The sequence below is a fragment of the Capsicum annuum genome, chromosome 12 (genome assembly GCF_002878395.1).
Source record: "Capsicum annuum cultivar UCD-10X-F1 chromosome 12, UCD10Xv1.1, whole genome shotgun sequence".
In the NCBI taxonomy this organism is placed as follows: domain Eukaryota; kingdom Viridiplantae; phylum Streptophyta; class Magnoliopsida; order Solanales; family Solanaceae; genus Capsicum; species Capsicum annuum.
Genome location: NC_061122.1, coordinates 228,074,432 through 228,089,031, shown reverse-complemented (window position 1 = coordinate 228,089,031; position 14,600 = coordinate 228,074,432). Strand labels below are relative to the sequence as shown.

The window sequence follows — 14,600 nt, the reverse complement described above, 5'->3', positions numbered from 1 at the left end:
TTTGGTTTGCTTATTCTGTCCGAATCCTAACAGTTTTGATGATCACAAACTATTCCACCAAGGACCTAATCGATGGACTAGTCTGTATTTATGGGACTTGGTCCCATCTAAAGCTGCTCTTTGAAGATGACTTGTTGACTATAGCTTGGAAGCTTTACTTTCATGTAAAAATTTGGTGGCGCGGCAGTAGAGGTTTTGAACATCGACCAATGGGAGTAGTTCTAGGTTTTTGTTATCTCATATAAAAGGGTCATCTAACTACAAAAAAACCTAGTTTTTTGCAAGATCAAGATTTTCTCTCTATAGCAATAGCCGTTTCTTTGAACATAACTCAAATATCATAAAGGGGCCAGATCAAGTGCTCACGTTAGTCTTTGTGTGTTTGAGTCGTGTGTTTTGCTCTTATATTGTAAGTCTACTCTTAATTATAAAGGATAGTAGATGTATAACTTTTTCAAGTCTTAACTAGAGTCGAAGCAGTTAGAGTTAATTATTTGAGTCATTTGTAAGTTGGCCAAGCAAGTCTTACCATCGAGTGTGGTCTTGAATTCTGGGTAGAGTTAACAAGGATCAGTGGCGAGAGTTAATCAGTTAAATGTGGTAGAGTTACCACACTTGTCTTGTAAAGAGTTATTATGAGAGTTGGTGATTATAGGAGTTTGTAATTGTTAAGATTAGTGCCTCAAAAGCTGGAGATTAGCTGGACTAGCTGCTAAAATTCAGCTTACAGCTTTAAAAATGGATTAAGTTTAGGTAAATAAAGCTACAATCATACAGAATCTGATTTTATAACAATTGTTGATCTTTAGGCAATAATGTTAGAGATATGATAGCTTATTTTACTTCTTTAATTAAGCTTTTTCAGTTATGATTTTATGTATAAATGTGGCAGTGATCATTCCAATAAGTGATAAAATATAACAAAGCTTTTCTTCTCTTTCTCTTCTTATTTCAAGTTCTGTTTTTTTCTTTATACAAATTAAGCTCTGTTCTTTCTTTCCTACATATTGGTATCAAAGAATTGCTATCTTGAGGGACCTGTGAGAAGAAAGTGAATAAGAACACAAGTTCTTTCTATATAACCTTTGTTTAAATTGTTATCTTAAATAGTTTATAGAAAATTAAATCTGAAACAAGATTTCTAACTCCACATGTCTTCAATGGTGAGAATTATCAAGCTTGGACAATTCGAATGACCGTTCATCTAAAAGCACTAGATCTATGGGAAGTAGTAGAGGAGGACTATGAAGTAGCTCCTCTTGGAGCTAATCCAACATTGAATCAAATGAAACATCACAAGGAGAGACAGACAAGGAAAGCCAAAGCCAAGGCATGCCTTTTCTCTGCAGTCTCTCCTTCAATTCTTACCATAATTATGCAAATGAAGTCCGCTGCAGAAATTTGAGAGTATCTCGAAAAGGAATATCAAGGAAATGAAACAGTGCAGAATATGCAAGTGATGAATCTGATTCGGGAATTTGAAATGAAGAGAATGAAAGAATTAGAAATAACAAAAGATTATGCAGATCAGCTACTTGACTTACCCAACAAGGTAAGATTGTTTGGTAAGGATTTTATTGATGAAAGAATTTTTCAAAAAATTCTTGTCACACTTCCTGAGAAATATGAAGCCACAATCTCTTCTATAGAGAATTCTAAGGATCTGTCAAGCATTACCTTGGCAGAACTTGTCAATGCTTTGCAGGCATTGGAGCAAAGGAGAATAATGAGAAAAGAAGGTTCTATTGAAGGTATTTTTCAAGCTAAATCACAGAACGAGTCATACAAGGGAAACAAAAAGAACCCAAAGAAAATGCAAGGCAATAATTACAATAATCAGGGAGGAAGTAATCCACCCTGCCCTTATTACAAAAAGACAAATCACTCTCAACAGAAATGTTGGTGGAGAATGTATGTCAAGTGCAACAAATGTGGTCAATTGGGCATGTGGAGAGGGTATGCAAGTCACAAACGCAACAAGAAGAAGCCAAGGCTGTTGTAAATCAATATGAAGAAGAGAAATTATTTCTAGCAACTTGTTTTGCTAGCAAAAGTACTTCTGAAAATTGGTTGATTGATAGTGGATGTACAAATCATATGACCAGTGATTAAGAGTTCTTTAAAGATCTAGATATGTCTGTTATTTCCAAAGTCAAAATTGGAAATGGAGAATATCTTAATGCAAAGGGCAAAGGAACAGTTGTAATTCAAAGTCCTACAGGTTTGAAACTTTTAAATGATATTTTGTTTGTTCCTGATCTTGATCAAAACCTCTTAAGTGTTGGACAACTACTTGACAACAGTTTAAAAAGGTTGTTTGAACAAAAAGCATGTGTCATTAAGGATTCTGATAATATGGAGATGTTTAAGGTAAAGATGAGGAAGGAGATTTTCCTTGAATCTATTGGACGAGGAGAAAGCAACAGTTGTCCGATTGGAAAATGATTCAGAGTTGTGGTACAAAAGACTCAGACATTATCATAATGATGTGATACTCTTCATGAAATAAAATCAACTCACAGAAGGCCTCCCAAGCCTTGAGAAAAATTTGTCTGCTTGTGAAGCTTGTCAGTATGGGAAGCAAACAAGGCTTCCTTTTCAGAATTCATGATGGAGGGCAAAGAATAAGCTACAACTTATTCATACGGATGTAGGCGGGCCTCAGAAAACACCATCTTTAAATGCTAGTAAGTACTACATTGACTTTATTGATGATTGTTCCAGATATTGTTGGATTTATTTTCTAAATTTTAAATCTGAGGTCGCTGATGTATTCTAGAAATTTAAGGCTTTTGTGGAAAATCAGAGTGGTTGCAAAATTAAGGTGATAAAAATAGATAATGGAACCGAATATACTTCAAAAAAGTTCAACAACTTTTGTAATGAAGCAGGAATCGAGCATCAGCTAACGGCACCTTATACTCCTCAACAAAACGGAGTAGTGGAAAGGAAAAATAGGACGCTAATGGAGATGACAAGGTGTTTTCTCCATGAGAAAGGGCTTCCAAAGAAATTTTGGGCGGAAGCTACCAATACCGCAGTATTTCTGCTAAACAGATTGCCAACTAAGGCTTTGCAAAAGAAGAAACCATTTGAGTCTTGTTTGGTTACAAACCTTTGCTAACAAATCTGAAAATATTTGGTTGTCTCTATTTTTCTTATGTACCTCAGGTGAAAAGCGATAAACTGGATAAAAAGGTTGAACCTAGAATCTTTGTAGGATACAGTAATCTATCAAAAGCTTACAGGATTTATCAGCCTCAAAATGACAAACTAATTGTTAGCAGGGATGTCAAGTTCGTGGAGAATGACACATGGAGCTAGCAAGATGATGAAATGTAAAAGAATCTAGAATTTCTAGATCATGATGTTTATGATGTACCTGTTAGAGGCACAAGAACACATTTTGATGTTTATCAAAAGTATAATGTTGCAGTTTTAGAATCTGCAGGATTTATAGAGGCTGCGAAAGATGAGGACTAGAGATATGTAATGCAGGAGGAGCTCAAAATGATAGAAAAGAACAACACATGGGAGCTGGTTGACAAACCATCACACAAGAAGGATATTGGAGTCAAGTGGATTTATAGAACTAAGCTCAATCCTGATGGTTCTATAAACAAGTACAAGGCCGTTCCAAAAGGGTACGTGCAAATGTTTGGAGTAGATTTTTCTGAAAGTTTGGCTCCAGACACTCATTTGGATATGATAAGAATGTTGTTAGAATTAGCATCTCAACAAGGATGGAAGATCCACCAGCTTGATGTGAAATCAGCTTTTCTAAATGGTTACCATGAAGAAGAAATCTTTGTAGAACAACCTGAAGGTTTTTCTATCAAAGTGAGACAAAGTGTACTTGCTAAATAAGGCATTAATTGGTTTGAAACAAGATCCTAGAGCTTGGTATAGCAAAATTGATGCTCATATTCTTAGTTCAGTCTTTCAAAAAAGCCTCAGCGAGTGTATGCTCTATATTAGAAAAGAGGATTCTGATTTAACCATTGTCTCTTTATATGTAGATGACTTGCTAGTTACAGGTAGCAATTTGGACTTGATCATTCTATTCAAGACTGAAATGATGAAAGTTTTTGAGATGACGGACCTTGGTGAAAGGTTCTATTTCCTTGGAATGGAAATTTAGCAAAAAAGAAATGAGATCTTCATATGCCAGCAGAAATATGCCAAAGAAATTCTCAAAAAGTTCAAAATGGAAGATTGAAAGTCTACTGCAACTCCTATGAATCAAAATGAGAAGTTTTGCAAAGAAGATGGAGCTGGAAAGGTTGATGAGGGACTTTATAAGAGTCTGGTAGGTTGCCTAATGTACTTGACTGCAACGAGGCCGGATATTGTTTATGATGTGAGTTTACTTTCAAGATACATGCATTGTGCTAGCGAAATTCATTTTCAAGCAGAAAAACGTGTAATTAGATATGTCAAAGGTACTATTAATTTTGGCATAATGTTCAAAAAGACACCAGATTTTCAGTTTCGTGGATTTTCTCATAGTGATTGGGCTGGTTGCTCAGATGATATGAGAAGCACCTCAGGTTACTATTTTAGTTTTGGTTCTGTAATATTCTCTTGGTGTTCAAAGAAACAAGATGTTGTGGCTCAATCTACAGCCGAAGTAGAATACATTGCAGCTGCTTTAGCTGTGAATCAAGCCCTTTGGACTCGTAAGCTGCTGGCAGATTTGTACATGGAACAAAAGAAGAGTACTGAAATCCTTGTGGATAATGAAGCTGCAATTTCAATTGCAAATAATCCAAAGACAAAACATTTCAAGATCAAGCTTTATTTATTAAGGGAGGTGCAAAAGAATGGAGACATAAACATGGCATACTGTAGAACTGATTTCCAGAATGCTGATATTTTAACTAAGTCTCTACCTAGAGCAAGATTCGAGTTTCTCAGAGAAAGACTTGGTGTTACTACTCTTGAGTCAAGGAGGAGTGTTAAGATTAGTGCCTCAAAAGCTGGAGATTAGCTGGACTAGCTGCTGAAATTCAGCTTACAGCTTTAAAGTTGGATTAAGTTTAGGTAAATAAAGCTGCAATCATGCAGAATCTGATTTTATAACAGTTGCTGATCTTTAGGAAATAATGTTAGAGATATGATAGTTTATTTTACTCCTTTAATTAATATTTTTCAGTTATGATTTTATATATAAATGTGGCAGTGATCATTCTAATAAGTGATGAAATATAACAAAGCTTTTCTGCTCTTTCTCTTCTTAATTCAAGTTCTATTTTTTTTTTTCTTTATACAGATTAAGTTCTGTTCTTCATTTCCTACAGTAATCACTTGGTTGCTTGAAGATTAGTGGAGTTTTAGGAAACCATGTGAGATAAGTCGTGGTTTTTCCTCCCTTGGGCAATGAGGTTTCTACATAAACATTGTGTGTTCTTTACATTATTGCATCTGTTGTTTAGGGACCCGATCCTGTTATATCGGTGGACTCATACATTTCATCAACGCCATTTCACCATTTTCCCCTGACACCAACTTTCTCCAAAAATCCATCAGTTAAGGCTGAAATACAGAGCCTTCATGCGATAGCACGAACCCCTCCAAGAAATGGCGTATGCCACTAATTGCAGTGATCATATGGTATTCTTTAGTAAAAAAGCGAAAGAATAGTTCGCTTTGTGCTTTCTGTGTGGCTGCTTGAATTTTTGGCTTCACTCGTGCTAGCATTTTATATATAACAAGAAGTTTGTGCTTACCCTTTGTATTTCGATCGATGTAGGAGTCACAACATTTTTCTTCTGCCAAGTCCTATGTTGATCTTTGTTAGTATCAAAGTATAGGTCTGCTTCTCCTATTGAAACTTCACAATTCAATTATAAGTTCACTACCCATTGGACATGGATATTTTTTCTTTTTTTCTTTTGGAATATTATTCATGAAAACTATTTGGATATAGAATTGTTACAATTTTTGCAATTCAACTAGAAGTTAAATTTTAGAATTTTCTGGAATTACGAAAAACTCTGAAAAGTTGTTTTCACAAATCACTCGACCAAATAAACTTTCCAAAGCAGATTTGTGTTAACTCTTAAGTGCATACAATTGAAAGAATTAGTGAAAAAAATGTTCTGCCGAGAAAGATTTTTGGAACATAAAAAAATTTGTTTAAGAACTGGATAGGGGCCGTGCTAACACAGGCCCCCACTGCCAAAAATTAAACGTAGGCTCAACCACTTGGGTTGGCCTTAGGCAGGCGCCCCTCCAAAGTGCAATGGAAGTCACCCACCTAGGCAATGGGCCTTCTTGATCGCCCATTGACCCCGTCCGGTTAGTATGTTTCCTCGAAGATCCTTTTAATGCATTTAACGCCCTCCAACTCCTGGTCTTTTGTTGTGTCAGTCGATGAGGGACATTTTTTTATGCAGTCCTCTAATACCTTTTTTGAAATGATTTATACTCGATTAATCTACTTTCCTTTCTGAACGAGTAGCTATTGATTTTCCTTTGCTATCCTTTCTGCCCATCTAGTTAATGTAGCACACCAGATATGTTCCTAGATGATGGGAAAATAAGCATAATTAATAAAATTATAAGCATATTAGTCTATTTTTGTGGTTGTAAGTATGCCATAATATTTATGTGATTATAAATTTTTTGAAATTTCTAATCTTAAACATGCCATATAATTTGTGTAGCTATAAGGAGATGGTTGATTGGTGATAAGATTCTCTTTGACAGCCTTCATCTCTTCGCCAACTTGTTCAGCTGCAGAGGAGGTAACCATCATGCCCTTTCTAGTAGGGAGCTTCGCTCGTCTAAGAAGAGGGTTACCAATGCCTTGACCTGTAAATGTGACAAGAAAGACATTGACAAGACTGCTTCGGTGTTTCATGATGCAGAAACAATTTTAGTCAAATGATGTTTCAGTAGGTATGAAGATCAATCCTCTTTAATATAACTTGAAGTTGCAAACTTGCAATTTGCGTGAAATGCATGCATCCCAAATGTCAAATCGCATGAGAATTTTCATGCATGTCGGAAGCATGTGTCTACTTTTTCAACTTTATGATAGTTCAAGTGCCTACTTGTACACACACAAAGTTGGAGGACATAGATGCCACCTCGGGCCAAATTAAAGGAACTTTAAACTTCAAGTAGCTAGCTTTTATACGTATGTCACTATGCGAGTATATGGACAAAATACTCTAATTAATTAGAACACGGAAAAACAATGGGATCGATTACTGGAGTTTGAACAATTATCAGTTTAAGCTCAAGAAATAGTTTCCAAAATTGGATATTAAGGCTATTATTTTGGATTTAATCCAGGAGTTTGAGTTTAATTCCCCTTAATCATTTCCTCAAACAAAAACTTCCTACAATGGAAGATTCAGTGAACAAACAATGATAAGAGTTTGGTTAATTACATGCACACAAGCTCCTCTACAAAATATCTTCAGAGGAAAATTTTGAGAACATATATAGAAATTTTTTTTTTTAAGAATTGGATAGGGGTTTCACTATCACAAGCCCCCACTGCAACAAATTAAGACGTGGCTCAACCACTTGGGTTGACCTTAGGGTGGCACCCTTCCAGAGTGCAATGGAAGTGGCCAACCTAGGCCATGGGCCTTCTTGATCGCGCATTGACCCGTCCGGCTAAGATGTGTGTTTCCTCCAAGAAACTTGTAAGGCATTTAACGCCCTCTGGCTCCTGGTTTTTGTTTTGTCATCCGATGAGGGACATCCTATGTGTATGCTATCCTATTTAACATTTTTTTCTGAAACAATTAATACTCTACTATCTACTTTCCTTTCTGAAGGAGTAGCTACTGAATGTCCCTTACTTCCTTTCTGCTCCTCTATTTAATGTAACACACTAGATATGTTCTAGAAGATGGGATAATTTGGCATATCAATGAAGCTAGATCGAGAAAGTATGCCATAATATTTATCTTCCAACTTGATTGCATTTTCTTTACTCTGGTACCCTAGAATCATCACTAAAGGTTTCGTGCAAGCAATTCTCGAGGTCCTCCCTTGTAGCCACGATGGGGAAGCCACTTGAAATTGCCTCCATCAAAAATTCCATTCACAATGCATGAGAAAAAAGATGATAGAAAGGAGAGACAAGACTTGTTCTTGTGGTCACCATTTCACCATTTTCTACAAAAATCCATCAACTAACACAGGCTGATATGCAGAGCCTTCATGTGGTAGTACTCACTGAAGAGAACCCCTCAAAAAAATGTTGTATTCCACTAATTGCAACGTGCGTATGGTATTCTTTATTATAAGGCTAAATTCCAGCCACAATGCATGAGAAAAAAGGTGGGAAAATGGTGAGACAAGACTTTCTTGTGGACGCTTGTTACATCCTTGGAGTTTTGATGATCCACAAAGGACTTGTTAAGTCCTTAGTTTTTATGATTGACAAATTGTATGTTGGGACCTGTTTCCTGGAGATTATGTGATGACAATGCTGCTACCACTTTAGGAATAGGTTGGGCTCACCTGTCACTATCACAGTCAACTGTCACAGCTGGCGCAAAGTACACAAGTTGGTGAAAAAGTTATTGCCACCCTTCTGTCTCAGCCAATGGGATCTTTTCTAGGTTTTATTGTGTCATACTATATATATTGCTCATCTTCCTCAAAAAAAAAAAAACAAGCTTCCATATACTCACAACAAATATCTCTCTTGAAGCTCTTGAATCAAAGAGTTTTCTTGCAACAGAAAACTGATAGCTCATCATGTTGTATTTTATTTCCTTTTTGTATTTGAGTCTTTGTAAATATGCTCTTAAATTTGCCTACATTTGCTTATGATTGTTAGTAGGTGTTGTGGTGTAAACCTCTTTTCTTGGTAATCATCTAGGTGATTCTCAAGCTAAAGTTAGCTTGGTGTGTCAGTTAGAGTTGGCTTGAGGTTGAAGTAGTAGACTTACTGCTTGTGTTTTCCTTGTAATAGAGTTACTACTAGTAGATTAAGGATTAAGAGTTTAATCTTGAGGTCTGGATTTTGTATTCAAGAAGTTTCTTGGATATAGTGGAGCTTAGAAATCTTGGAGGTAGGTCGTGATTTTTCTCTTTTGAACAAGGAGTTTCCATGTAAAACTCTTGTGTCTGCAATTTACTTTCTCCATGCATTTTATAGTTTTTGGTTTCTCTTAATTATTGTTGTTTGAGTTATTTAGGAACAGGTCCCAGAGTTGAGGAGCAATCCATTGAAACATTTCATTTGGTATCAGAGCAGGTCTTTTTTAAAAAGGCTAACACCTTGGAAGGATCTTGAGAAATGGATGCTCCTAAAAAAATTAGAAGAAGGTCAGTCAACCACTAGACCCCCAAGATTAAATGGTGAATATTATGGGTGGTGGAAGATAAGAATGCATGACTTCATCATGGCTGAATATTTAGAGCTATGAGATGTAATTAGGATGGCCCTTTTGTTCCTACAAGGGTAGTGAAAGTTGGTGATGTGACCTCACAAGTTCCCAAGACCAAGAAGGATTTTGATGATGTTGATATAAAAAAGATAGAGAAGAATTACAAGGAGAAAAAGATACTTGTGTGTGGTTTGGTTGTGATGAGTACAATAGAATTTCTGCCTGTCAAACAGTTAAGGAGATCTGGGATTATCTTCAGACAACCATAAAGGAACTACTCAGGTTAAGTATTCCAAGGTGGATATGCTGACAAATCAATATGAGACTTTCATTATGAAGAAGAGAGTCCATTCAAGAGATGCGCACAAGGTTCACGGCAGTTGCTATTCAAAAGATGCACACAAGGAAAGTCCTGAGCATTCTTCCTAAAATATGGGAGAGCAAGGTTAATGCGATCACTGAAGCCAAGGATTTGAATAAAATGTCTATGGATGAGCTTATTGGCAATTTCAAAATGTATGAGATGTTGAAGAAACTTGGGAAGTTAAGGATGAGCCCAAGGTAGAGAAGAATCTGGTTCTGAAGGCTACTACTGAAATCCCAAGTACTAAAGATGAAGAGACAGCGTACATTGCTAAGCGAGTTATCAAAGACTTGAAGAAATTAGAGCATTCCCCAAGAAAGGAGAATCTAGAAAATACAACACAGATGAGAAGGTAAATGATACATGTGACAAGTGTGGAAAGCCCGGTCACTACATTAGATACTATTTCTTTGCACAGGATAGAATATAAATAATATGCCACGCAGAACAGTAAGAAGGAAGGAGGAAGGAAATAGGTTCAAGAAAGATGTAGCAGAAAACCTGAAGCAAATAGGGTGGCAATGCAAGTCATAGCTTCCCTGAGTAACTCTCTTTTTTATGTTGATGAGTCTAAGAAGCATAAAGATGTCTCCACAATGGTGATGGAGGATAAGGTAGAAGTATATGACACTCTCTTTGCCTTGATGGTAAACTCATATGAAGATGAAGATGATAAGGTATTGGACATCAAAGAAAATCTCAAAAATTATTCTCTTGTGGAATTAAAGTCTCTTTTGTTATGTTAATTAACACTGTAAATGACCTCACTAGAGATAAGGAGTACTTTAATATAAACCTTGAAAATATGAAAAAGAGATGGGTGAATCGAATATGCTTGTAACTGAACTTCAAGCAACTAGCCAATCTTTGTCTGTTGAAAATAAGTCCCTAAATGAATAGCTGAATGAAGTATCTAGAGTCAATTCAAAAAGAAAGAATGAAAATCACAAATTCAACTTGATCTAGAAGAGAAACTGAATAGGGATAATGATAAAATGGTTGCCTGTCTGGAGAGAAGTGATGAACTGAAGAGGGACCTAATTGTAGTAAAGGATGATCTTGATAAAGCTCTAAAATGGACCACTTCATCTGAGGCCTCGGCAAGTCTTATCAGTCAAGGGTCAAACAGTAAAAAGGGGATTGGGTTCCATAGTGTGTACCCTGCCTACAATCCCTTTAGTAAATATGTCTCAGTGAAGGATAATTTACTGTGGTTTCATTATGGAAAAAATGGACACACAAAGGAGTCATGTCCTTCTAGAGATAATTCTCTAAAAGGGATGAAGGAAATTTCTTTCCAAAAGGTAAGAAGTGTATACCTGCTTAATATTTCCATTGTTACCTCACTGGGAGCTCAAGCTAAAATGGTTTCCCAAAACTGACACTGATTGTAATTGCAGGGCAAAGCTAGAAAAACCAGCCACCACTTGATCTTGGATAGTGGTTGTTCAAAGCATGTGACTGGGAGAATTGAAAACTTCCTCTCGCTCAAGGCCCCTGAAGGTGGCAATGTCTTTTTTTGGTGATGGTAACCAAGGGTACATTGTTGGAGTTTGAAAAATTGAGAAAAGTTTGAATGAGGCAATTGATGAAGTCTATTTTGTTGATGGATTCAAGTTTAGCTTGCTGAGTGTTGCCCAAATCTATGATAAAGAAAATAAAGTCAAATTTAGGTTAGACAAATGCACTGGTCTCAGTGAGGGTACAAAACTGTTGACAGTTTAAAGAAACAAGAATATGTATTTTGCTGGTTTAAATTCCTATGAGTCCAAAAACATGACATATTTTAGAGTACAAGAAGATGCAGTTAACACATGGCATAGAGGGTGTCACACCCCTTTTTCAATCAAAAAGATTGATTTTATGTTTCGCCAGGGTTTTTATTGTTTAAGTGACAAAAATGAAATTTTGTTTCGAAAAGGATAATTTACATTTAAACTCAGAGTTGCCACTTGGCATAAATCGGGTGTGCCAAGTCACCCTTCGATATCCTTTTCATAATGATTTGACTCTTTAAGATTGGTTTGCGAACAGAGATTCCAGCTAAGGAATTCTATTGACCGAGGGGAAGGTGTTAGGCACCCCTCGATCCCGTGGTTCAACCACGGTCACTTGGTGGAGCATATCTACTAATTTGCTATCACAAATGTATAAACCACACAAAAACACATAAAATAATCAATCAAACACACAAAAACAAAACAAATCCAAAATATGGTGTTCAGTCCAATTATACAGTCCAAAATAAAAAGGTACTGAAAAGTAAACCTATACTAATCCTAAAATACTCTCCAATGCTTTACCCAATGCCTCGGGCCTTGATCACAAGCCTCCTTTGAGTACATAATACTTCGGGGCATTCCCCAATGAATAAGTACAGTGTGGCCTCAGGGCATTCCCCGATGAATGAATACCTTTGATGAAATATAACAAAAATGGAGAAATCGTTCAACACAGACATTCGCACATTCAATTATATAGAATCCTACAGTTGCCTACCACGAGCCTACCGTTTGTCTACCCATCTCGACCTATCATGACATTATCACATTCAACGACATCAGTGAATCAAAAGTAAATTAACGCTTGCTTTTATCGATTTTTCAATTTTCGACCCCCAAATCATTCTCAACATGATTAAACCAATTCAATACGCAATCCACCAATCAAATTTCCACATCCAAATCCAACATTAACCAACAACACGATGGTTCAAATATTCCAAACACATACACACAACAATCATAATATCAACACATCACATAAGAATAAAATAAGAGAAGAATGGAGTTGAAGAATTGGACCTCAATCGACGATTTCAATATATCGGAGATAGAATCGCATCCAAAAGGCCTCGATTTGAACCTCTATAGCTAACAAATCCAAACTCGGTATCACAAATCACAAAAACAGAGAGAAATATGGACTGAAATTTGGTGAACCAACCAAACTCGAACTGGAAATTGCGGAACAAAGAGAACCAGATTTGTATTCGGGGGAATCTGAGATGAAGGTTAAAAAAATGGACTTGAGGTAAGGAAAAGGGTTCGCCTGTTATCGTTTTCCAGCGATGGCTTGACCAAACCAGTCCGCTGGGTTATAGCGGCCTATCCGGAGCTTCGATGAGAGTCCCGATGCTGGAACAGTGATGGCATCAGTGATGGATCACTGATGTTTACTCAACTTCCCTCTCTCGCTGTCTCTCTCAACTGATCTATCTCTCTCGATCTCGATCTCGATCTCTCTCTCGTCACTTGATGTCTCTCTTTAATTCCCTCTCTCCTCTCTCTCTATTTCAAACTCACTGTGTGTGCGTGTTTTCTCTAAAAATAGAAAAAAGAATGGAGAGCATCTACTATGTGGAATCTGTTTATTATTAAATGGAAAAAAAATGGTGAACCCAGAAGAAGAAAAAGAAGGTGTATCCGTCCCTTTTCGTCTGTGTGTGCATATAAACTAGGTTTTTTTTCATGAGGATGAATGAGAATATATTGGTGAGGACTGTGTGCGTGAAAGGTGAGTGTTGTGTGTAGTATATATGAATGGATGTGTATGTGTAAATTCTGTCTTTGTGTATGCCTTTGGGAGCAAGAAAGAAAAAAGGATGGTGACTCCCCTCCCTCCTATCGTGTGGGTCCCATGATGTGAATTTATTATGGAAAAGACAAAGAAAATAAAATGTGTAAGGGTGGTGATGTGGATGGGGTAATAGGGGTAGGGTATAGGGTATGTGGGGTAGGGTGAGTTGGTTAGGATAAGATTTGTTAGGAATTTTGTTAAGGGTTCTATTTTTTTGCATTTTTATGGGATATAATCATACGGTTGAGGACAAGATAGAGGTAAAATGGTAAAAGTGCTATCGAGAAAGGATAAAATTAGGTGTCTACATAAGGCTTGGTCATGTTAGCTATAAACTGCTAAATAAATTGGTCAAGAAGGACCTGATTTGAGGTTTACCAAATATAAAGTTTGCCAGTTCCAAGGTATGTGATGCATGTGAAAAGAAAGGCAAACAAAGTCTTCCTGCAAGACCAAAAGAGAAGTGAGCACATCCAGGCCCTTGTAACTTCTCCACATGGATCTGTGTGGACCTGTAAAGCTTGTCAGTAGAGGTGGAAAGAAGTATATCTTGGCAATTATTGATGACTACTCTAGTTTCACCTGATCCTTCTTTCTAAAATCAAAAAATGAAACCTTTCATATGTTTGAGGCTTTGGCCAAACAAATGTAAGTGAAGTATGATTAGAAGATTGCAGCAATTAGGTCTGATCATGATATAGAATTTGAAAATGCTAAGTTCAATCAATTTTGCACTAAACTAGGAACCAGTCACAATTTTTCAACTTCTAGAACACCTCAGCAAAATCATGTTGTGGAGAGAAAAAATAGAACTCATATGGATATTGAAAGAACCATGCTAAAAGATGTTGGGATTGCTCACAACTTTTGGGTATAAGCAATCAATACATACTGCTATTTAGCCAGCAGGTGTCCTGTGAGATCTTTTCTAAACAAAAACCCCTTTTTAACTTCCGACCAAAAGGAAGCCTAAGTTAAGCTACTTCAAACCTTTTGGTTGCAAGTGCTTTATATTGAACAATGGCAAAGAGGATCTTGAAAAAATTGATCTAAGAAGTGGTGAGGGAATATTTGTTGGTTACTCATCTACCAACAAAGCTTGCAGGATCTACAACAAAAGGACATAATGTGTGGAAGAGATTGTTCATAGTGTATTTGATGAAGCTAGGAACATCAGCAATGGTAGTTCTCTTAATAATGAACCGCCATAAATGTAACAAAAAAGCTATATGCGGGTGATGATGAAGCTATATCTCAGGGTCCAGAATCAGGAACTGAAGATGAAGATGCAGAAG

The 14,600-nt window shown here is 36.7% G+C and overlaps 1 long non-coding RNA gene and 3 other non-coding genes across 4 annotated transcripts; all 4 read right to left on the bottom strand.

Annotated features, from left to right (window-relative positions):
- Window positions 1-5,549: 5,549 nt before the first annotated feature.
- Window positions 5,550-5,668, bottom strand: LOC124889813. Its single transcript, XR_007048734.1, has one exon. It is a non-coding gene; the product is annotated as a U5 spliceosomal RNA (small nuclear RNA).
- Window positions 5,669-6,021: 353 nt separating this feature from the next.
- LOC107853168 lies at window positions 6,022-13,368 on the bottom strand. Its single transcript, XR_001669690.2, has 3 exons — window positions 12,531-13,368; window positions 11,046-11,369; window positions 6,022-6,816 (listed from the first exon to the last, which is right to left on the bottom strand). It is a non-coding gene; the product is annotated as an uncharacterized LOC107853168 (long non-coding RNA).
- Window positions 6,150-6,308, bottom strand: LOC124889942. Its single transcript, XR_007048854.1, has one exon. It is a non-coding gene; the product is annotated as a U1 spliceosomal RNA (small nuclear RNA).
- LOC124889981 lies at window positions 7,482-7,640 on the bottom strand. The gene has a single exon (XR_007048892.1). It is a non-coding gene; the product is annotated as a U1 spliceosomal RNA (small nuclear RNA).
- Window positions 13,369-14,600: the final 1,232 nt, after the last annotated feature.